We start from the raw sequence: 25,343 nt of genomic DNA, 5'->3' as shown, positions 1-25,343 counted from the left end.
TTGGGGCTGCGGCATGATGGAGGAAGGCTGCTGGTGCTTGCGGGGCTCCCATGCGCTGAGGGAGCCCCGGTAAGAGGAGGAAGCAGCCCACATCAGGACAGGAAGCCGCGAGTGAAGCGGAGCCGCCCCCGACCAGCCCGGTGAGTGTTGGAAGGCTGGGGGGGTAGGCGGGAAGCTCCGGACAGATGTCGTGTTGCCTGGGGTGGCACTTGTAAGGCAGAGCCCGGGAGAGGCTCTTGGGCATTTGTTGAGTTAGAGTCCCCGAGCGGGACTCCAAAATACCTGATATTTGTTTGAGGAACCATGGGAAGGCTCCGGGGGCCATTTTAGCTAGGGGGGGGCGTTGGGGCACATTTCCGGTGCCTGCCTCCCCCTTCTTGCGAGAGGTTTTGTTTCAAGAGCCCAGAGAGGCTCAGGAGCGCCACAATGTACATTTTGAGAGTTTAGGAGAGGCTCAAAGCGCCCCAAGTGTTCCCGGGTCCCCCGTGAGGGACCCCACCGCCTAGTGAGGCTGTGTCTTTGTCTAAGAGCCTGTTTGGCTCCCACAGGGACCTTATTGTCCCAAGAGCCTGTGTGGCTCCAGCATTTGACTAGGTGCAGTGTCAGAGCCTGTGTGGCTCCAACGTTCTGCGCAGTGTTGCCCAGAGCCGGAATGGCTCTTACATTTTGGTGCAGTTCGCACCTAAGGGTCAGTGAGGACCCTGTCGCAGTTTGATGTTCCAAGCTGCCCAGCAATTAGTGGGCAGCTGCACCGTTTAGGTCTTGGGATCTCCTCAGGTGCCCAGCAAGTAGGGGGCACCTGCAACGTTTAGGTTTTGCCCCAGTGGCGCGGTGCTGCATGGCAGCGCTCCCTGACATTCTGGACATAGGGCTCTTTAGTCCCTTTATTAGATGGGGGCTGGAATGTAAGTTTTGCGCAATGCTGTTACCTGCAATGTTTAGGATGGTAATTGCCTACTGTGTGTTTTTGCGCTATTGAGTTATGTTCTGGCACTTCTGAATGTGTTTATGCATCACATGTCTTCCTTGATTTTTCACCTCTGAATGTTTTTATGCATCATGTGTCTTTCTTTCCCTGCGCTGCACCTCTGAATGTTTTAGGCGTCATGTGTCTCCTAGCGCTGTGGATCTGAATGTGTTTGTGATGCATCATGTGCCTTGTTCCTAACACCGCTGAATTTGTAGGTTTATGCATCATGTGTTTCCCTTTACTACTCCTCTGAATGTATATTTATGCATCATGGGTAATGAGTTCTTTCCTAAACCCCTAAACGCTGTGTGATACTTAGGTGGTTGTCCGTACACCTCTGAATATTTTTAGGCATCATTTGTTTATCCTTTACTACTCCTCTGAATGAGTTTCATGCATCATGGGTAATGTGTTCTTGTTTATACCCCTAAATGTATTTTATTCTTAGGTGGTGGTTCTTTCAGTACAGGTGGTCCTAGTGAGGTCCTGGTTCCTGTTACCAGTGGTTACTGGTTGTGTGCCATAGTTGCTAATTTGTGCTACTATGATTTTTATTCTTTATTATTCTTTATAATTCTTTATTCTATAAGTGCTATTTCTGATTCCGACAGTGGCCCTGTCTCCTGTAAATAATCCCTTGTGAATATTGCCTGTGCCAGTTGGCACCATGTATTTTGTGTGATACTATCTAATGTGTTTTTACAATACAAAAGTTATTTAATAATAACCTTGTATGGAGTTTCTTTTGTGGTGTGCCTAGGATGTTGTTGCTGTTGTGTGCTGGCGCAAATGCTTTACACATTGCCTCCGAGTTTAGACTTGCTGCTCGTGCCAAGCTACCAGGGGGTGAGCAGGGGTTATCTTGGCGTGTGACTCCCTTGCCCTGACTAGAATGGTGGTTTCTGCCTAGCTTTGGCGTCAGCCTTAGCCAACCAGAAATAGCCAGTTCTAACATTGGGCGTCAGCGGTGTGGATTAGGACTTGTGTTTGCGCAGTGTCACAGCGACAACTGGCTACATTACAAAACTCTGCATTTTTTAGATAGTCACATGTTTGAGATTATTGTTTTTGATTTTGTTTTTCCTCAAGAGTGTCATTTTTAGATGGTGTTCCTGCGCTTTATGTTTAGTGGCAGATGAGAGAAAATGACAGGGCGGGACACCAGTAATGGGGGAGGTTCCCATAGATTAGGAATCCCTTGCTGGGTCCAGTGCCCGATCCTGTTCCTGTCCCTGTGTGGGTAGATGGAAGAGAGGGAGTGTGGAGGAGGAATGACTAGCTCAGGAGGGTGGTTATCGCCTGAGTGTAGTGCGTGTGTCTGGATTCCACAGTATGGTAGGATCCAGTGGTGGCAGCTTAAATGTGTCCAGTGCGCGTGAAGTTCCATTCCCAGTTCCCAGAGTATGGTGCCTGGTGCTCAGTAAGAGGGGTACAGGTTGAGAGTTAGAGGCAGTGAGGAACTGTCTCACCAGTCTGGAGGGGGAGTGTGTGGATGAGTGGTGTCTTAAACTGGAGGAGATGGTGTGAATTTTTTTTTTTTAGGGAGCTTGCGCGTGAGGTGTACCTCTGGTGGTGTGCAGGAGGTCCTGCAGAGGCACTGGACAAGAAGGTGGATGTCTGGCGGTGTGCTAGATGTCTTGCAGAGGCATTAGGGAGTGATTCTAAAAAGAGTGGCTTGTGTATCTGATGATCCTGAGTAGTGGAAGAGGTTCATGTGTAACCCAGCTAGGTCCCAGTAGTATGGTAGGGGTGTAGGGGCTCACGCCCTGTCTCAGTGGAGGCAGAGTGAGTGTGGGACGGTGTGTCCCACGTTGGCCCGAAACCCTATCTCAGGGCCTGAAGGGTTCCCTAAGGGAGCGCCAGGTCAGGGGCCTAGGCTGTACTTACAGGTCATTTGAGGAGGATCTTCCTGTGTCTACAGGACGGGGAGTGTCTGTAACCAGAACTCCGGCGGTCCTAGTGTTGGGCAGTACCGCTCCTAAGTGGAGGGTGCAGAAGTCCTGGCTCGCTGAGCATTTGGCCGTCTAGAGTGCTTGACCATTTTTGGGGCCTCTGGAGGTTGTTCCGCTAGGAGGGGGGAGGCCAGGTTCAGGTTCAGCCTGACCTGGAGGGAAGGGCATCTGTACTCAGTGTCCTGACCGGTTTTGGCTTCTAGGGGTACCGCTCCAAGGTGGGAGAGTTCAGAACTCTGGAAGGGGGTGCAGAGGGACGGTGTGCTTCTGACCCCGGTGCAACCTGAGGGTTTAGATCCTAGGTTGGGAGATTAGGAAACTTCCAGGTCAAGAGGAATCTCTACCAAAGTGGATCAGCTGAAGAGACTGAGGGGGCTGCCCTTGCTGTGTGATCTGGGGCTCACCTGCAGTGTGTTGTTTCCACTAAGGTAGAGGAAAGGGGACTTTGCTGTGTGTTGTGTCCCCCCACCTGCTTGAAGAGGAACTGTGCTGTGTGCTTTGTACCTCAGAGGTGAAATAGTTTCCAGGTGGTAGACCAGTGAGGGAGTGAGGTCCTGATCTGGTAGGAGAAGAGAGTTCCGGTTTGGAGGTAACCAGGTGGGTTCAGAGTGGCGAAAAACTGGAAGGTGTCCCTGCCGTGCAGGTCCTTGTCCGTGTTTTTTCGCCCAAAGCAAGGAAGCCCATCAGTGGAGTGAATGGTCTACCCTGCGTTTTGGCTGGAAGGGGGTTGTGTTGGACCCAGCCCTTTTGGCAGGTTCACCCTGAGACTTTTTGCTTTTTCCTAGCCTGTTTCTGTGACCTGGTGTTTGTGATTTTAGGCCTCTGTGCACTTTTTCACTGTGGTACAGTGTAAAGTGCTTGAGCTCTCCGTGTATGTGTGGTGAGTGACCTGTCCTCCCATAGGAATGAGTGGGGAATATGTATGCCCATTGTAGTTCCTGATATGTGGGGAGTGCAGGGTCGAGTTTGATATGTACGAACTCGTGAGATTGAATGCTGTGTAATGATATATGCGGCATGACTGTCTAGTGTAGAAGTGCCACTTTTAGAAGTTGGCATATTTGTGTAATTTGTGTCTGGCATGTGATTGGCTGGTGAGCCTGGCTCCAGGAGTGCCTGGGCCTGCTTGTGGATTGACTGTCTGGTTTGAGATGACAGGGGCTGGGGAGCCCCCAGGAGGTTGTCTGAGTTAGCCCGTGGATGAAAGGCTGCATCTGCTGCCAGGGAAGTGGGAGGAGATGGCACCTGGGAGTGAAGAGGGCTGTGCCTGCCTGCCACAATACTAGCTCCACCTCCCGCTGGGCGACTGTCACCTCTGCCCCTCACACTGAAAGGAGTTCCCTATAACCAGTTCTAGCTGGTTCTCACACTGCCTGCACCCTTTAGACAAAGGATTTCTCTGTATAAAAAGGGTGCTGTGACACTCTGAAAATGTTCTTGTTTTCAACTTGAATCCTGCCAGGGGCATGCTGCTGCTTGGGCCCAGAGGAATCCCTGGGCCCTGGACACCTGATTGACTGCTGATGTCCTGGACTCTGGAGACCTTTTACTGGGTCCCCTTTGCTTCAGGACCTTGCTGGACTTATGGACCTTTACTTGTCCCTAGCACTGGGAGTGCTTTGCTTTCACCCCTAGCGCCTGGTGGCGCTTTATCTCTGCCTTTAGCACTGGGAGCACTTTATTTTGCTGTTCTAGCGCCTGGAAGCGCTTGCACGCTGTCTCTAGCACTTAGGAGCGCTTTATCTTTGCCCATAGCGCCTTATGTGGTTCTAGCGTGGGGAGAGCTTTGGCCGGTGCCCACCCAGCATTTGCCCAGGATTGAGGAGCCTAGCGAGTGCCTACCTCGCTTATTTGTTTTTATGATTTGATCCCCTTGCAGGTGCTCACCCCACCAGGGGCATGGCTGCTATTTTTAAATGTTTAAATTATCTCGAGGGAGCCCACCCCTCGGTTAATCGTCCCCCAGCCTCTGATCGCCTGAAATGGGCCGCTGCGCTGCCGCGGCGACCCGGAAGTGCTGGGCCGGCTGGCCAATATAGCGCGGCCCCCGGAGAAGGACCGGAAGTCCCGCCCTCAGGGCCGCGGCACGATGGAGGAAGGCTGCGGGTGCTTGCGGGGCTCCCGTGTGCTGAGGGAGCCCCGGGAAGAGGAGGAAGCAGCCCGCATCAGGAGAGGAAGCCGGGAGTGAAGCGGGCCGCCCCTGACCAGCCTGGTGAGTGTCAGAAGGCTGGGGGGAGTAGGCGGGAAGCTCCGGGCGGATGTCGTGTTGCCTGGGGTGGCACTTGTGAGGCAGAGCCCGGGAGAGGCTCTTGGGCATTTGTTGAGTTAGAGTCCCCCGAGCGGGACTCCAACGTTCCCGATATTTTTTTAAGGATCCATGGGAAGGCTCCGGGGGCCATTTTAGCTAGGGGGGGTGGGGGGCGTTGGGGCACATTGCCGGTACCCGCCCCCCTGCCTGCGAGAGGTTTTGTTTCAAGAGCCCAGAGAGGCTCAGGAGCACCACAATGTACATTTTGAGAGTCCAGGAGAGGCTCAAAGCGCCCCAAGTGTTCCCGGGTCCCCCGTGAGGGACCCCACCGCCTAGTGAGGCTGTATCTTTGTCTAAGAGCCTGTGTGGCTCCCACAGGGACCTTATTGTCCCAAGAGCCTGTGTGGCTCCAGCATTTGACTAGGTGCAGTGTCAGCCTCTGTGGCTCCAACGTTCTGCGCAGTGTTGCCCAGAGCCTGTGTGGCTCTTACATTTTGGTGCAGTTCGCGCCTTTGGGTCAGTGAGGACCCTGTCGCAGTTTGAAGCTCCCAGCTGGCCAGCAATTAGTGGGCAGCTGCACCGTTTAGGTCTTGGGATGTAATCAGGTGCCCAGCAAGTAGTGGGCACCTGCAACGTTTAGGTTTTGCGCCAGTGGCGCACCCCTGACTGGCGCTGCATGGCAGCGCGCCCTGACATTCTGGACATAGGGCTCTTTAGTCCCTTTATTAGATGGGGGCTGGAATGTAAGTTTTGCGCAATGTGATTTACCTGCTATGTTTAGGATGGTAATTGCCTAATGTGTGATTTTGCGCTATTGAGTTATGTTCTGGCACCTCTGAATGTGTTTATGCATCACGTGTCTTCCTTGATTTTTCACCTCTGAATGTTTTTATGCATCATGTGTCTTTCTTTCCCTGCGCTGCACCTCTGAATGTTTTAGGCGTCATGTGTCTCCTAGCGCTGCACCTCTGAATGTGTTTGTGATGCATCATGTGCCTTGTTCCTAACACCGCTGAATGTGTAGGTTTATGCATCATGTGTTTCCCTTTACTACTCCTCTGAATGTATATTTATGCATCATGGGTAATGTGTTCTTTCCTAAACCCCTAAACGCTGTGTGATACTTAGGTGGTTGTCCGTACACCTCTGAATGTTTTTAGGCATCATTTGTTTTTCCTTTACTACTCCTCTGAATGTGTTTCATGCGTCATGGGTAATGTGTTCTTGTTTATACCCCTAAATGTATTTTATTCTTAGGTGGTTGTTCTTTTAGTACAGATGGTCCTAGTGAGGTCCTGGTTCCTGTTACCAGTGGTTACTGGTTGTGTGCCATAGTTGCTAATTTGTGCTACTATGATTTTTATTCTTTATTATTCTTTATAATTCTTTATTCTAGAAGTGCTATTTCTGATTCTGACAGTGGCCCTGTCTCCTGTAAATAATCCCTGATTAATATTGCCCGTGCCAGTTGGCAGCATGTATTTTGTGTGATACTATCTGATGTGTTTTTACAGTACAAAAGGTATTTTATAATAACGTTGTGTGGAGTTCCTTTTGTGGTGTGCCTAGGATGTTCTTGCTGTTGTGTGCTGGCGCAAATGCTTTACATATTGCCTCCGAGTTTAGCCTTACTGCTCGTGCCAAGCTACCAGGGGGTGAGCAGGAGTTATCTTGGCGTGTGACTCCCTTGCCCTGACTAGAATGGTGGTTTCTGCTTAGATTTGGTGTCAGCCTTAGCCTGCTAGAAATAGCCAGTTCTAACAGTAAGTACCATAAACAGTAGCATAACCAATGTTGGGTTTACTGCGCGCTTGTTTTCCAGTTTCCTCCAGTGATGGGGAGGGCCATCGGAGAGCGGTTTGGACACCCAAGGAGAAGACGCGCGTCCACGAACGAGACCGGCTGATTTCACTGATCGAAGACCAGTACACCAGTGGGAACTGGACTTTCACTGAACCCAACAGAACAAACCCCCGCTGGCAAAGTTGCCCCACGCAGACTGAGTAGCCTCAGCAAACTAACCCATAGCACTGAACCCTGTGTCCCTTCCCCTGCATTTTAACTCTCCTTTGAGTCTCTGGCTGTTCACCCACAGAGCCTGGAACTGGACTGGAGACTTCTTTGGTGACAAGGTGAGCGTCTCAACTCCTTACTGCCCCTTGACCTGCTCCGTGCCGAAGCCGGTCACTCAAAGCGGAGAGGAGTACCCAGGTACCGAGAGATGAGGGAAGGTTTAACAAACGAGCCCGACGGCACCCAACTTGCTACCGTACCACATGGTTATGTTATGTCAAATCCTTTTATAGCACGCAATAGCTACTCCTAAGAGTGTCCCAGCGCAGAGATCACAACATATAAATACACCACTTTTATTTCAGTGTGGTACAGCACAACTGTTAAGTGTGTGCCTTGAATATAGAATAAAGTGCAGCAGACAACAGGCGGGACGAGAAGAATCCACTCATTGAATCTCGTGTGAAGGGAGCGTGAAGGATCAAGACTGACAGCCACAGGAGTCTGGACTCTAAGCTCGAGAGGTCAAAGGTCATCGAAGCCTCACAGAATCAGTTTATTGATGTATAGAGCAGGAATCCATTGTAGGGCATCATGGGAAGCCCTGTCCAGGGTGTGGACTCCAGAGGCGCCGCCATGAGCAGGTCTGCACCCGTGATGCATCTGTGATAGTCTATTCTGCTGTTTCATTGGATAGGAGGAGTAAATACGTCATCCATGCAGTGCTCTTTGGCCGTCATTGCTCTGCTGATGTGCACCTTGTGTAACTGAAAACCATGTATATGCAAGCACAGCCAGTGTTGGGCGTTATACTGGGGCGGTGACGTCAGGCAGGGGAGGGTCAGGGTGGGTGTTTGTAAAATGCAGGATATGGTTCATTAGAGGTAAGTACCAATAAAAATAAATAAAACTAATTTTGTTGCCCACGCTGCATCTCCAAATGTGATGCAGCGTGGGCAACGAAATTAGTCGGGCCGTGCCTGTGTATATGTGGCACAGAAAGCCTGTCTGAAGCTGTGTGCAGGGGGCAGCCTTAGGGAGGGGTCACCCCCTGAACAAGTATATGAGGCACCGAAAGCCTGTCTGAAGCTGTGTGCAGGGGGCAGCTTTAGGGAGGGGTCACCCCCTGAACAAGTTTATGAGGCACCGAAAGCCTGTCTGAAGCTGTGCGCAGGGGGCAGCTTTAGGGAGGGGTCACCCCCTGAACAAGTATATGAGGCACCGAAAGCCTCCCCTGCCTGACGTCACCGCCCGAGTAGAACGCCCAGCACGGGCCGTGCCTGTGTATATGTGGCACAGAAAGCCTGTCTGAAGCTGTGTGCAGGGGGCAGCTTTAGGGAGGGGTCATCCCCTGAACAAGTATATGAGGCACCGAAAGCCTGTCTGAAGCTGTGTGCAGGGGGCAGCTTTAGGGAGGGGTCGCCCCCTGAACACGTATTCTGTAGTAGTGTACAGGCGCGGTCGGATAGGTACAGTGAGGTGTCCCACGATTGAACCTTGGATTTTGACATGGACAGACAGACACAACCCACAGAGGATGACTCAATCATTCCCAGTTCAGGGTTAAGGATAGATTCAACAGGTCAGATGAAGACACTCGTGTCTGTGCTGTCTTTGCATGAACGGGCTCCATCCATTTCCAAACAAAATCTACCCCTTGAGGACACGGAGCCCCCTCTGAACGGACACGGGGCTCCCTCTGACCAAACCCGCTCAACACAGACCACACAAGTGTTAAACAAGCTTTTTCAAAGCAGGCGCTTTAAACTCCTCTCTCGAGCACTCTCTAGCGTTTGTTTGCCCCGTTTTAACTTTGGATTTGCCGCTATAACCTCAAAATGAAACATGCAGAACGTAGCCGCGGTGTGCAAATAGAAATGGATGCCGTTTGGAAAAACATTTAAAACGGCAATTTTTATAGAGAAAAAAAAATACGAAATAAAGACAGCATTAAAAAAACGAACACGATTTTAGGCGAGGAGAAATGCAAGTAATTTATAGACTGTCTGCTTCAACAAGCATTGAACACGCTAAGAACGCTCTGGGAAAAGCTCACACAACCCGAGGCGGACATGGGTCAGAGGATGTCATGCTCCCCCCCTCCCCTCCCCCCCCATTCAAAGCAGACACAAGTGCCGGGTTCAAGCATTGAGTGGAGGCTTCGCTTGGAGGGAGAGGCCGGCTGGCTCAGTCAGGGCAGCGAGGTTTGTAGAAAGGTCCAGTTTGGGGCCACTCCTAGCGCTGCACCCGCACATTTATTCAGGACCCCCCCCCCCCCCCCCCACCCCGTTCACCCCCACGGACCCCTTTCAGATGCCCCCGTCCTCAGTTTTTTTTTCCTAAACGCTCTCAAGCCAATACGCATAACTTGGAGCAGATTAGACATAAAAAAATGAAACTCAAAGTATAATTTGTGAAAAACCGAACATACATAAATCACTAAGCAAAACACAAACCATTTACACCCACTCCCTTTTTTTAGTCTTTTTTTTTTTTTTCGTTCCTCCATTCCCACCCACTCCAACCCCCCTCGAACAGAAACAGCATCAAAGTGACATCAGGCCGGAGCCTGAGATTTATAGAGCTCTGTGGGGGGGGGGGGGGGGGGGGGGGGCGGAGACAGAAGCTGCCGCCTGATTGGTAAGCCCCTGCGGCAGGGGGCGGGGCTTCCGCAGGCAGGTAAAGGTGGGTCACACCTGGCTCTGTCGCTCCTGCTGGGAAGGATGCAGGGGGGCGGGGGCCCTGCGCGCCCCCATCAGTCACCAGCATCCATGGGCGCCTTTATTTTATCTTTAACAAAAAATAAGTAACTTCAGGAGCGCTGATAGGTCATGACCCCACTGTTTGATTCGTAAAACAAGCACTGAAAGATGTCGTCCTGCATCCAACTGGGAAGCCTGATATCTCTGCCAAAAGCATACCAAACAAGCATTTACCAAAGCAATGATCTGGCTCCTCGTAGGGTGACCACCTCATGTCAGGTTATGGGGGATGGTGTTTTCTCGTACAAACCAAGGTGTATTCGCCTGATTAGTTCAAGGCAGCAATGCAAGACTACAACAACCAGAATGCACTGGGCTGATACACGTAAGTGCAGGACTGGAAAACCTGCCTTAATAACCTGGATAGAGACGATCCCCATAGTCCTGAAAAGGGAAACATGCTCTGTTCATCGGCCCCTTCCCACATCTCTTGCAAGCACTCGAGTACAGACACCAGGGCCTTCCCAGGTATGGCACAGAGAGAGAAGGGGAGGGGGGCCAGGACCAAGGAAGGGGAGAAGACTAGAGATCCCGCTGCACAGGGCTTTAAGTGGGATGAAAAAACTAGGGGGTCTCGCCTAGGGACATGGCCGCTGTAATAAAGGGCGTGGCTTAAAACGCTTCAGTTAAAAATCTGTACTTAGCATAGTGTGCCCCCGACTGGGATTTTGCTGCTTCTGTCCATTCAACCAGCTATATAACACAACAAGTAATATTACTCCTACAACAAGCCAGGCCTACTGGCTTTGTCAGTGGTTGTAAGTTGGATAAGATAAATAAGCAACAACTATGACGTCATTGTATAAAATATTGAAAATGCGACTCGCTCTTGTGGGCGAGGGTGTGGCTAAGGCTAGAGATGCCGACTTTCGAGTTGAGAAAGCAGGTTCGAGCCTGAAGTCCTGTGATTCAAAACATGAATATGTGCTTGTGCAATGTAACTGATGCTCATGTAAAGCGATCCACGTTTGCGCTATATAAAACTGAAAAATGAGTCTCTTTGAAGTTACATCAAAGGCAGTGACAGGTTGTCCTATTGCAGAGTTAAGGTTTTCTTTTTCACCCTGAGGGTAAAATGGAGAGCCTAATAGGAACCAGTCTCGGCACCTGCTTTTAAAAACTGCTGGTGCAGAGCACGGGCAAGACCCGACTCACTTAAAGCCCTGCCGCAGGGGAGAGCAGCAGCACAGGTGTCCTGCAAGGGGCAGCACAGGCTACTGCCCATGACCCTCTAACCCACACCGTCCACCACGTATGCTCCCTGCTTCACCATGAATAAACACACTCTATGTTCGAGCAGGGCTTGAGTCGGGGTACCACGTGGGTAGACGGCGTCCCCCCACTTATTTTACTGGGAGCTCGATAACTGGAGCAAATGAAGCGACACATTCACTCTTTGGCCTCTCTGGGGCAAGATCGGAGCTCATTCAGAACGCTGGTCCCACACTGGCTTCTTTGATGCAATCGCATCTAAGGGGCGAGCTAGGGGAGGTAATGAGTCTGATGGTGCAAGCCACCTTTCGTGACGTTACTTCCCGTCTTGACGTCAGCGTCCCCCCACTTCTTTTTTTAGGACTTGTGCCCTGTGTACGAGGGAGGAAAAGAAGGAGAACATAATGGTCATGTTGGGGAGGACTGCTCTGTTAGCACAAGAACCCTCACTTCCCAAAGGTGACATGCTTCCTCGGAGGACTCCCTCCTCACACTGGGACCGCAAGGCACGCAGTGGAGCTACGACTCCCCCAAGGGGAGGAGCAGAGGGTTTTTTAGGAGACGATGAGCCCTAAAGATGAAGAGAGAGAGGGGCAGAGTGCAAGTGTGAAGATGATGCGAACAAAACTATCTCCTGGTGGGCAAAAGTACTCCTTTCTTCTGGTGCCTCCAGTGGATAGGATTAAAAAGCTAAGCAAATGGGGATTATGGATATTACCCTCTATGATAGAGTCAACATGTTTCTGCCAATAGGACTAAAGTTCTAGGCGTTCCTTAGGACCAAAAAGTATATATGTCACTCTGCTATCGTGAAAATATATAGAAAAACATTATGTAGAAAAAACATACACGCCATGCAATAAACTCAATGGCTATTCTGGCGGCCCCATCATTGTAGTAAGGTCCACAAGGTTCTGCAAAATAGATAAACAGAAGCAGTTACTCATGCTTAACATGTAGATAAATACCACCAGTGTCCAGCACCAACACTTTGAAGGTTAGCGTGAGGTCAACCTATATTCCCAGTGACCCTTACCCTGGTCATATATGCCGGGAACAGCTCAACCGTCATAGGTCCCCTCACAAAGTGCAGAGGTAAATGTGTCTATACAGAACAAGCATGAAGTAAAGTCAACGAATCAACATGACCACAATCCTACAGGGCCCCTGTACTGTAGATTTTATTATATCACTCTCTATTAATATTGTAGCATCAAGGGTACCACCCGTGCAGTTGAACTATCACTGTTTATGTCAAGTAATCATGGAAATCTCTATCTAGGTCTATCTCCATTCCAGCACCACAAGATACGCACACTATCAGCCCTCATTATGTGTGGCTAATACTGTGGAAACAGCCTTTACTACACAACTGTTACAACGCATGCCATTACACTGCATGCCGCTGCAACGAAAAAGGTGTGCAGCAGTGGTTAGTAGGTGTTGGATTTAACTCCAACACCTTCCCTACTGTTGCACACACTGGAGTTGGAGTAGAAAATTAATCTATTCCTACTTCCAGCGCTCTCCTGTCAGAAAGTCGGGGTAAAGGTTGCCTTTGCAACGGCATGCGATGTAACAGCACATATTCCTAATACACTAGTGCAAAAGGTCACTATGATCTGGGTCACACTGAGACAAAATTAGAGTACTATAGTGTAAAACATCACAGCGTGGCGGCATGGCTGCTCTCTATAACAGGGTCTCACTGAAAATCACAACGTGTAATCACAGTCACAGCCGTATATAGTTTCGAGAAAATGATCCACCCCTGTGCACAAGAGTTGACGTATCTTATATGCTCCTATGCTCCTCCTCATCTGAGAGAGTTACGGGAGGGTGAGCTGGACGAACTCTAGTCTATTTACTTTCCATACAAGCGCAAAAGCCGAACTTAGTGCCCGGCGCTCATGAGAACAGCAGTTCTCGATAATGAAAGGCGCTTGTGTATAGCAATGCAAATTCATTAAATATGAAGTAAAATACGATGAGCCGTTCTGACACCAGGCTCATTGTATATAAGCTGAAAGGAACGGTTATCTCCCCATACTCAAGGTTTATGCATAGGGAATCTGTTATATTGTATATACGGAAGTGTCCCTTGCTAACTACAGTAAACAAGCATTTGCAATGCAATAGGTCTCGCATTTGCAAGAGTTTGAGTTATTGGCATTGTAAATGACAATGCCTTTCATTCATGTCTTTTGAAAACCTGCAAGTGGTGTGTAAACATGCACTTTGTCTTTACAGTTGCTGAGGAGAAACAAGGATAGCAGTAACTGTGCCTTTTTTACTGCCAGCCTTGCTTCTCCTAAGCAAGGACAATAAGTACAAAGTGCTTGTTTACATACCACATGTAGGTTTTCAAAACACGTAAATAAAAGGCATTGTCATTTTCAATGCCAATAGCTCAAACTCTTACTAATGTGAGACTTATTGCATTTCAAGTGCTTTTTTTATTGCATAGAAACATTTAACTTGTGCTCACCCATTTGTCTCAAATTCTGTTTTGTATGGTATTGGTAGTTCTGCTTTACCCACTCTTATGCAGATCAGCATGCACCAAAAAGCAAACAAAAAGAATGAAAGGAATGTGTGCCTTTGACACAGGGCAATCTTAAGGTCCCATACTTGAACCTATCAGTTGGATTTTTAACCAAGCACACTTTGCATGCAGGAGCATCTATTTGCTAATTACAAGGTAACCAAACAAAAAAATCAAATGATATAATGCAAGTCTTCTTACTAAAAAACAATATTGACTGGCGTGTCACATATGACGTTGCCTATGAGCCATTGTGTTTGCTCGGTTTTGCAATGCTGATGGAAATCGTATGTAGTAGATTCGGGGCAAGATAGCTGCCGACTGACCTCAGTGATAGCCGCAGCAGCTTTCACTCCCCCTGAGGCACCAAAGGATGCTTATGCGGATGACATAACATGGTTCTGCGCACTCACCTGCTTTGTTCGGTGGCTCGACTGGCGGGGCCCCGCAGCAGCGCACACATGTTTTTGCCAAGGGGATTCGGCTTGACCCTCCGGCTGCTTTCACTGTTTCTACGGAGGTGGTGCTGGTATCGCCTGCAAGGCATGGCTCCCAAAGCAAGAAAGACGATTTTTGAATCTGTCAAGGATGCGATACTGGATGTGGGGCGAGGATCAAGCCAAGTCCGGCAAGGGGGCCAGGCGAAGAAAGGGGATGACAGCTTGACAAAAATGAAGGAAACTGGTGTGGCAGCAGGCACTCATCTCTGGGTGGCGGCCGTGGAGTGCTATCTCCGGCAGCCGGCCGTCATAAAGGCTTTCATGTCGGCAACAGTCTCATACACCCCCTCCATCACTCGGAAACCCCCCAGCGTCATGGAGACTGCAGGACCTAACTTTGGACACGCTCTAACAGCAGCTGTACTGTCTGCGGATGGGAGCTTGAGTCAGCTTACTCCACCACACTGGCATGCCAAAGGACTGGCTGCACAACCAGGGCCGGAGTCCGATTTTCCTGCGGATCAAGTGACCGAAAATGCTGAGAATGCTGAGAATGCTGTGGTGGGTCTACAGCCACAGTTGCTACTCGGGGAATTTGCTGTGATTGCAAGCGGAGAAGCAAGCCCTGGGGTACCTGGGGACTGCTCATCCCAGGTCAGTGTCAATGTACTGGTTAGCGGGACAGCTGGCGGGTCTGTCGACAGCGAGTTTGCACTTACAGTGGCTGGAAATCTAAATGACAATGTCTGTCCTGCCATACTATCGGATGCTTTGCCTGTGGTTGTGTATATCCCTGGGGGAAATGCCATTTGTAATATTACTGGCCAGATTGTGACCCCACTGTGGTCTAATGCACCCTTAATGTCTCCAGAGGGGGATACGTTTTATTCATTGAACGATGACTCCGAATCATCTGGGCCCAGCGATCTTAATTCGTCTGACGAGACTGAATCGTGGGAATAGTCTGATATGCAAAAAACACACTGCAACAGATCCTCTAACTCAAAGCGGCAGGCAAGATTCAGAGCCAGACCCTCTAAATCAGACTCAGCCACCGCTCGCAAACTCGAATGGGATTATTCTGCAACAGCTATGACTAGGGGTATGGCTTATGGATCTGACTCAGTAAACATCGGGCAAGGCAGCTCTAATGATCCTGAAATAGTGGCAACCTCAACTGCACCCACACTCGAGCTATTGTAGGCCACCCTTAAGCAGTTGCAGGGGGAGGCCAGACTAGAGAGCTGAAGGTCACTACATGCTACTAAAAACTACAGGGGTCCATCGGCAAAGTCAATAAGTTGTGCACTGATATGGCTGAAAGGGTAACCAATGTGGAAGAGAGAGTCATTGCCTTGGAGGTGGAAGTCGATCAGCTTCAGGTATTCCAGGAGTCACAGGAAAAGCAATCCTTGGACATGTGCTGGAAGCTTGAAAACTTTGAAAATAGGCAATGCCGAAATAATGTTCGGCTACTTGGTCTGGCAGTAAATGTGGAAGGGGATAATATTATGTTCTTTGTTTGTTTCTTTGCTGAAAGGTGCCTTCCCCGACCTTGCCCTCTGGAACTGGGAGATGGAGGTTCAGAAAGCACACCGCTTTCCGATGACTCAGAGGACAAATGCAGCCAGCCAAGGGGAGCAACCCAGAGCAATCTTAATTTATGTCGGGAACTTTCTTTGAAAACAGGCCACTATCGATCGGCCAAGACCAAATTCAGAACGGACTTACTAGGGCCATATCTTCTTCGCTCGGCCTGAATTCTCTCATGCCATGGTCGAGCGGAGGTGGAGTCTTCGGCAGCTGATAACTCCCTTTCAGGGGTTGGCTGTGAGGCATTTTTGTTATTCTCCGCCCGGCTCAAGGTTATCCTGAATGGGAAGGTGCAAATGTTTTTTTCTGAAATTAAAGCTCAAGAATATATTATTGAGCTTAAGAACGCAAGGAGGAGGAGCAGTACAGGTCGCACCCCCCCAGGGGCATTACAGGTCGCACCCCCCCAGGGGGTCCGATTGATGAATGATTATGATTTTGAATTCGATTTTTGTGTTGTACTTGAAGTTTATATCCGTTTAGGCCTTACGCCCTATCATTTTCTATAGATTTAGTGGTTGTAGGCTTCAATGGCAAATGGGGGATGGTTCTCATGGGGTTAGGGGCCTTGGGGGGAGGACTGCTGAGACTCGAGATGTGAGATCGGCTGCTATACATAGGTCATGTCTGACCTATCTGCCTATAAGGTTTGAAGGGGGGGTGGGGGTGGGTGGTAGTTTCCTTGGGTGGGAGGGGGGCAGGCCCGGAGGGGTGAGAAAGGGCACAGCACAACATTGCACTGGATAACACTCAAGTGAAATTTTGGCAAAGAGCCACGGCTTGGGAAGAAAATGAGCTCTGTATGTTCATTCTCTGATGTATTAAAAAGGAAAATATGTTGGAAATGTTGGAGGCTACGTGTAGGAACTGTCAAAGCATAGCATGATGAGCCTGCGTATTGCTTCAATTAAAGTTTGTGGGTTAAATGATCAAGGCAAAAGGCAAAAGGCTGCGGTCCTGTTTAAAACATTATGGATCAATATACTATGTGTTCAAGAAACTCACATAGAGGGTATTAGAAGCAGTATCCTCGAACAGTTAGGGTATAAGCTGATGGTGAATACCAAGCAAGGTACCCGTACAAGTGGGGTTGCAATGCTTACTCGAAGAAGTGATATAAAGGTGAAAAGAAAATGAGCTGATAGATGGGGTCTCTGGGCCGTCGCTGAATGTTCAGTGGGTGGTGATATATGTTCACTATATGCTCTGTGTACGGATCAACTTGTGATGATCCTGAAGCTCTTGAATTCTTGGATACTGAACTAGCAACTTGGCCCATGCCTGAAATAGTTTGTGGGGATCTTAATATTAATGGGTTGAGTGTTCGTTGGGCTAATTTGGGAGATGGATATTCTGGTAGGAAAAGAAGGGTCTCCACAGTTCTTACGAACTTAGTTAGGAATAATGGTCTTACTGATGCATGGGCTTATCTAAAACCTGATGATCCTGATAGTACGTTTTTTTCGGCACCCCATAAGGTTGTTTCATGACTTGAATATTTTTTTGTGTCGCATCATTTGATCTCAAAGCTTAGGATCGAGAAATATCCCCAGATACTCTCGGATCATAATACGTTTATCCTCACAGTCTCTTTCACTGGGGGGTAAGGCAAGAACGGGGTTGGACCTTCGAACTGGGGCTCCTAAAAGATCCAGAATATGTGCTTCATATGACGCGGTGGAATAAAGAATTTTGGGATAGTCTGGGATGCTTTTATACGGGGGTCAAAGGAGAAATAATGAGCTATAGCTTGCACCGCCAGAAGAAGGCGGCACAGCAAAAGGAAGTAACTAGGAAAACCCCGATCCAAATAGAGAAGTATCTTGCTATAGCTATTAATATGTGCAGACCAACCGAGGATACATTGCTTTGGCTGGCTTCAGCTAAGGCTGATATCGGAGAACGGATTGCTTTTAAGGCTGCGGAAACCTTCTTGTCAAAAAGAGAGCACTGCCACGAGTTTAGTGAGCGGGTGGGGCATACCATCGCAGTAAGATTCAGACAAAAGATCACTGCTGGAGAGATAACTGGAATCTTGAATGACAACAGGAGTATAATAGCTGACTGTTCTGGATTTCGGGAGGTGTTCCAGCAGTTTTATAATCGGGTTTAAAGCAAGGAACACCTGTATGCGCCAAATCTACTTCAAGAGTATTTAAACAAGATACCCTTACAGGGGGTTGACCTAGCAGATAAGGAGACTCTAGAGGCCGTCCTGACGCAGGATGAGATAATGGGTGCACTGCAAAGCTTACCATCTAGTAAGGCTGCTGGTCCAGATCAGATCCCGCTGGCGTTCTATAAAACTTTTGCAGATATAATCGGACCTGACTTGATTGAGGTTATCCGCCAAGCCCAGATGGGTGCTTCTGCTCCTGAGTCATGGGCTAGGGCAGACATTGTAATTTTCTTAAAAAAAGATAAACCACCCAGTGAGCCAGGCTCATATAGGCCATTAACTCTTTTAAATAGCAATGTCATTTTTTTTCTAAAGTTATTGGAAACAAGATTAAACTGTATTATCAGGAAAATAATTCATCCCTGTCAACACAGGTTTATTCCTGGGAGGGTAACAATGCAGCGTATTCGCTGAGTAATAACACTCTTGGATGTAACAGAGGTCTCAGGAGACCCTATGGCAGCTATGCTTTTGGACACCGAAAAGGCATTTGATAGGGTCTCCTGGGACTTCTTGTGGAAGACATTGAAATGGTTTGGTCTCAGGGGATGTTTTATCAAAGCCATTCAGGTTTTGTATGGAGTACCCACAGCTCATTTAAGATTGAATGGGGGTTACACAGCACCTTTTTCTATTGAGCGTGGGATAAGACAGGGCTAGGCATGAGCGGATTTTGCGGATTGGCAATCCGCGAATTTGCGGATTTGCGAATTTGCGGATTGCGAAAATCCGCGAATCCACGCAGATTTTTTTTCTTATGTTCGCACGGGTTTCTGCAAGTTCGCGAGGGTTTTGTACAATTTCGCAAATTGCGAAATTGTTCAAAACGCGTGCGAACTTGCAGAAACCCGTGCGAACACAATGTGCTCAGTAGGGTATGTGCCTCTTGTGTGAATAAAAGGTCAGAGAAAGATCAGTTCAGCAGATGAAGAGAAAGAAGCTCCTGGTCACAGGAACAGCACGGGTATTGCGCTCGTGAAAGTCAAGGATGCAAAGTCTATCCAGCATCACAGCTGATTTTCCACGGTAGATTTGGGAAGAAGGCACACCTGTCCAGCCTCGACGACGCTCACGATTGTTTTTGGGCTAATGAATGAGTCACTGAATTTGAGCATCAACTAGTTCGAGCGACCATGTGTGTGTTACTATGCAATCGCCCCGAAGGGCGCAGGGGTCCCTTGAGTGAGCTGCAGACCTGTTCCCAGCCATGCAACTATTTTACAATGGTGCCAGCAAGCTGCCAGCGCTGTTGTAAAATAGTTACAAAGTTAGCTTGCACAGGAAGCACTTAGATAAAATAAAGCAGCACCTGCTTCGTTTTATCTAGTGGTTCCTGTGCAAGCTAACTTTGGAACTATTTTACAACGGCGCTGGCAGCTTGCTGGCGCCATTGTAAAATAGTTGCATGAGTGGGGGTTCAACTTTTGAACCAGTTACGTTCGCGGATTTTTTTTGCGGATTTTGCGGGAAATCCGCAAAATTCGCGGATTGCGGATTTCCCAAAAATCCGCAAAATCCGAGAGCGTAACGGATTTCCCGCTCACACCTAGACAGGGCTGCCCGTGTTCACCCCTCTTTTTTGCCATATATATAGATCCCCTAATATGGTTACTGGAGTCCAATAATGGAGTTAAGCCTATTGTGCGTCAGGGTCTCGAAACTAAAGTATTGGCCTATGCAGACGAAGTTGCTATCGTCACTGCAAATCTCTCAACTGCGCTAGCTGCGGTGGAGGCGGTAGCACAGGACTTTTTCAGATTTTCTGGGTACAAATTAAACGAATTAAAAACTCAGATATTTAAGAATAGGCATGTTGTTATGATCGATCTACGAGATACTGATACAGCTGTGTATCTTGGTATTGTGTCAGGCTTAGTCACTCCTGGTCTTCGGAATTGTGCTGAAGATAAAAGGGTTCCACCTCCTGACGTCCCCGGTGTCTAGCTGAAAGCATACAGAGCACCAAGGCAGTCGAGCGAGGGAGGGAAAGGAAGGGAACTGCGGGGAGGGAGAACTGTAACGACAATACAAGTACACTAAGTATACTCACAATGAACTATACACAGGTCATAAGAGTTTCCTTCCTACAACTACAGTATGCTTCAGGTCATACCTGGAAAGGAAAAGGTGGTGGCCTCAAATACCAGAAGAGATAAAGGAAATACCAGGGATCAAACCTATCATGAAGAAACAAAGAACAGCCTGAGCACACGAAAGAGTTGATCAAATAACATGTAACAAGTTTCTTCGCATCCTACCAGCACGCATCCGGTATAGTTCTCAGGTCCAAGGCTTCCCTGAATCCCCTGTGTTCTCTCCTCTGAAGTTGAGACAAAATCAAAAGGTTGTGGAGACAAAACAAAGATATGGGCAACAGGACATGTTAATACTTCTTAATACGATCTGTACCCAATGGTTGGAACCGGCTCCTATAAATATATATGCATATACAATGTTTATATCACTGGATTGACTGATTCTGGAAACAGCGGAGTCAGTGAACAATACTGTCTCCAAACAGATAGCAATAATGACTTGATCCTTCTCACAGTCTCTATCTGCCGTTCAAATGAATATCACCAAAGAACAAAGGATAAAAGTTCATAACCTTAGTAGTTCTGAAATGAATTGCTCCCGAAGGTGGAATCTCACCTTCCTGGAGATTCCGAGTCGGAGCATGCCAAATTGATGAAACCAGTTCGAGGAGGTGAGTCTCCTTGAAGGCAACAGCGAAAAGAACAGAACCAAGGTGAAGTCACCTCGCGCTAATCCGCTGTAACAAAAGATTCGTACCCAACCCAACACGGGGTACAAACAAGGAATGAGTGCTGAGAGTGTCCTAGCACTTACTTAGTCCGTAGCTGAAGGTTCGCCACCAAACCGGATTCACACGGCGAGAATAATCGGCAGCGTCTCTCTCCCTCGCTGCTCGATTATTTCCTGGTTGTGCGCGATGACCAGCGCCATGCCCCTTACGTCATGGGCATGCCGGGAAATGTAGTTTTCAGGTCCTGCACTCTACGGAGGAACCACAACAGAAGCAAAGGCAGCGGTACTCAATACAGTTTATGACATATTGTTATCACATCTTATCTGGGGAACCTAGTCGCTAGGAACATCAAGCCTGTAATTAGAAAGGCGAAAACTGATTTTGACAGATTTAATAATCTACACATGTCACTTGTGGGCCACTGTAATGTGGTTAAAATGTTGTTTTTACCGAAAATTCTATATTTGTTTAGGGCAATATAGATAGAATTTGAAAAACATTGGTTTGCGGCATTGGAGAATATAGTTAACCAGTTTATCTGGGCTCAAGGGAAAATGAAGAGAGCTCTTAGGTTAATGTTACTGCCCAGGGAGAGAGGGGGCTTTGCTGTCCCTGATCTTAAAACTTACTATTGGGCTGCAGGTCTCCAATATAGGAGTATCTTATTTGGTACGTGTTCTACCAACCCCGGGGAGGTAGTAGGTCTTCCTGATGCCTACAAGTTATTGCTCGGGGAAAAAGCAATGAATTGTTTTATGAAATTTAGCGATCCCGGTTACTATAAGAAGACAAGATATAAGACTCTATTGGCTGCCTTTAAAATATGGGCAGCACTTAAAAAGAAGACAGGTCTCGGTAGGATTAACTTTTATACTCAGCTATATAAAAACCTAATTTCCTGGAATATTTTCTGATGAGGTCATCGTGGACTGGGCGGGGTGGGGGCGGGGGGGTTCGGATTGTTGGGAATTTAATACGGATGGAGGGTTTTCGGCAGTTAAGTGATATCCAGACGTAGGTTGGTCTAGAAAGGAGCAATTTTTTAAAATTTCTGCATCTGCGAATTAAAGTTATTGATGTTATTAGAGATAGCAGGAAGTGTACTATAAAATGAATACATGCTGATCTCGTAGCGCTTAAACAAGACGATTTGGAAAAACATGCGGGTAAATGGGTGGAACGGGTGGGTGTTGCAACGGAGAAGTTCTTTGACTCTTTAGAACTGGGTCAGATGGTAAGTGCTCGGCAGGGCTTCAAGCTCAGCACTACAAAACTATTTTTGCACTTTATTATACCCCGGCCAGGATCGCATAGTGGGGGGGGGGGCAGCATGTGTTAGATGCCTGCCGTGATACTGGCCAGATGCTGACCTTGTACACATGTTTGCGACCTGCTTCCATCTTGAAACCCTGATAGAATCCATTGGGAAATTTCTTGATCTGACACCAGGTTTGAAAATCAAGCTAACCCCAGCTCTGATACTTCTTGGAGTTAGCACCAACAAAGTACAAGATCCATCTTACCAATTCCTTTTCCTAGCTATGGCCGTAGTATGGATATGTATTTGCTTCTGCTTGGTTAGATCCGGCACCCCCAATATTTTAGCACTGGCTCGCGCAGCTGCTCTCAGTGTTTACTCTGGAAAGAGTTATTTATGAGAAAAAGGGCAAAAGAGGGAGATTGCTGGGTCGATGTATCGGGGCTCCTATAGTGAATTGAAAGGAGTCGCAGACTGCTAATGACCCTTGAATTAAAAGACTAGCGGGGCCAGGGAATTTATGTGTTCTGACCGACTTATTAAATATCACAACTGTTATACTGTGATGTATGAACTGGCATATGGTTGAGCTCTTCCTTAATTGTTATTTGAAGTATGATGAATTACTGTTTATTCTTTTTGGTTGTTAAAAAGACTGGATTCAACCTCACGGTTCAAAATGGTCTTTAAATATGTACTGTTTACATAAAAAAAAATCTAATAAACATGTTTAAAAAAAATAAGGAAATCGTATCTAGAATATACATGAAAGTGGTTCATAAACTGAAGCTTTAAAAAGCATCTCATCTTTTACGCATTCAGCACCCCTAAAAGTAATTGTAGTGTGTGTAAAAGTAGCAAATTACTGGTACCTAAGCACACACAGTGAAGTAAGTTATTCGCTCACGGATTGCTGTTGCCTACCAGAGGATTGTTGAACCTCTTTTGGGCGTCCTGGTTTGAAGTTCGTCACCTCCCTGAAGTGCTTCTGCTGGTGTGAGCGCATTCCTCAGTCGGCGGAATCTGCCATCACTCCCAGCGTGAAGCTTTCCAGGTCGAGGTTCGTGGGGAGTAACTGACGAAGGGAACCAACCAGGGGACTGCGTGGCCCAGCATTCTTCACGCAGCACAGCTGGTGCCTCTTCCCCCGGCGGCCACGCCCCCGCCTCCTGCCTATTTCACTTTTCGCGACACCCACTCCGCGGGTGCCGCTCACGGATTGCTGTTGCCTACCAGAGGATTGTTGAACCACTTTTGGGCGTCCTGGTTTGAAGTTCGTCACCTCCCTGAAGTGCTTCTGCTGGTGTGAGCGCATTCCGCAGTCGGCGGAATCTGCCATCGCTCCCAGCGTGAAGCTTTCCAGGTCGAGGTTCGTGGGGAGTAACTGACCAAGGGAACCGACCGGGGGACTGCGAGGCCCAGCATTCTTCACGCAGCGCAGCTGGTGCCTCTTTCCCCGGCGGCCACGCCCCCGCCTCCTGCCTATTTCACTTTTCGCGACACCCGCTCCACGGGTGCCGCTCACGGATTGCTGTTGCCTACCAGAGGATTGTTGAACTACTTTTGGGTGTCCTGGTTTGAAGTTCGTCACCTCCCTGAAGTGCTTCTGCTGGTGTGAGCACATTCTTCAGTCGGCGGAATCTGCCATCACTCCCAGCGTGAAGCTTTCCAGGTCGAGGTTCGTGGGGAGTAACTGACGAAGGGAACCAACCAGGGGACTGCGAGGCCCAGCATTCTTCACGCAGCACAGCTGGTGCCTCTTCCCCCGGCGGCCACGCCCCCGCCTCCTGCCTATTTCACTTTTCGCGACACCCGCTCCTCGGGTGCCGCTCACGGATTGCTGTTGCCTACCAGAGGATTGTTGAACCACTTTTGGGCGTCCTGGTTTGAAGTTCGTCACCTCCCTGAAGTGCTTCTGCTGGTGTGAGCGCATTCCGCAGTCGGCGGAATCTGCCATCGCTCCCAGCGTGAAGCTTTCCAGGTCGAGGTTCGTGGGGAGTAACTGACGAAGGGAACCGACCGGGGGACTGCGAGGCCCAGCATTCTTCACGCAGCGCAGCTGGTGCCTCTTTCCCCGGCGGCCATGCCCCCGCCTCCTGCCTATTTCACTTTTTAAGAACACCCGCTCCGCGGGTGCCACTCACGGATTGCTGTTGCCTACCAGAGGATTGTTGAACTACTTTTGGGTGTCCTGGTTTGAAGTTCGTCACCTCCCTGAAGTGCTTCTGCTGGTGTGAGCGCATTCCGCAGTCGGCGGAATCTGCCATCGCTCCCAGCGTGAAGCTTTCCAGGTCGAGGTTCGTGGGGAGTAACTGACGAAGGGAACCGACCAGGGAACTGCGAGGCCCAGCATTCTTCATGCAGCGCAGCTGGTGCCTCTTCCCCCGGCGGCCACGCCCCCTGCCTCCACGTACATTATTCACACAAGCTCCACCGCGACGCAGGACGCGCGTGGGATGGAGCACAGGGCGAAGACAGGGCAAAGAGCGGGCCGTTTGAGGCCGTTAGAGACCGGTGGAGACTGGACTGGGCTATTCCCTTTGGTCTCAACTCTGTTACGGTAAATCCTCCTGACAGAGGTGCTCGCAGAAGATAAGGTGCTATATCCACACGCGAGTATAGAAGTAGGGCAGCCAAAGGGAAGTTGCAAAATGGGACACTTGATGATTTCATCACCAGGAATAATACCGCCATAGATACGGAGATCAATAAAATGCAGCATAGGGTCTCCATTGAACTTGACGCAGCTAGAAGGTTGTCCCAGGAGCTGGCCATAGCTAAAAAATCCTCGCTAGGTCACTTTGCCCTTGCCAAAACACCTGACCGCTCAATGGGTCCAGCTCCTATTCTAACGCAGGCAGTTATCCACCAGCCAGCAGTTGCATCCTTCTCTGCCCCAGCACCAATGGTGGGGTCCCCATGTGCATCCCCCCCATCCTTAGTCCATCATTGGGTGGGGTGGTTGGGGCTGAGGTCAGGGTTCAGGGGGCTCCCTCAGAGAAGGTACCTATTGTTAAGTGTAAGGTAATGAGCGGGAGGATTCCAGTTACCCCCCAAAAGGGTGCCATCCACAAACGAAAGCGAAATAATACTTCTGCCTATTCTAGGAAAAAGGCTAAGGTTGTAAAGGCTCAGTTACCCTTTCAAGCACTACCTCAGGTATCCCACGCATCCACTCCCATGGGAAATAATTCCCCCTTAGTATTAGATTCCAGTTTAGTAAAATCAGTGGGGGAACATGACAATCTTGTAATAGAAAGTGAGAAGGGTGGGGTACCACTCTGTACGATAGAAGGGAAGGATGTGGAATTCTTAACAATTGTTTGGGAAACGCTAAAAAAACTCTTAACCCCCTTGGAAGTTAGACTCTCGCGAATAGAAACCCAGCTGCTTGAGACAGA

Source organism: Lissotriton vulgaris, chromosome 9 (assembly GCF_964263255.1).
Source record: "Lissotriton vulgaris chromosome 9, aLisVul1.2, whole genome shotgun sequence".
Lineage (NCBI taxonomy): Eukaryota > Metazoa > Chordata > Amphibia > Caudata > Salamandridae > Lissotriton > Lissotriton vulgaris.
This window is presented reverse-complemented; position numbering follows the sequence as displayed.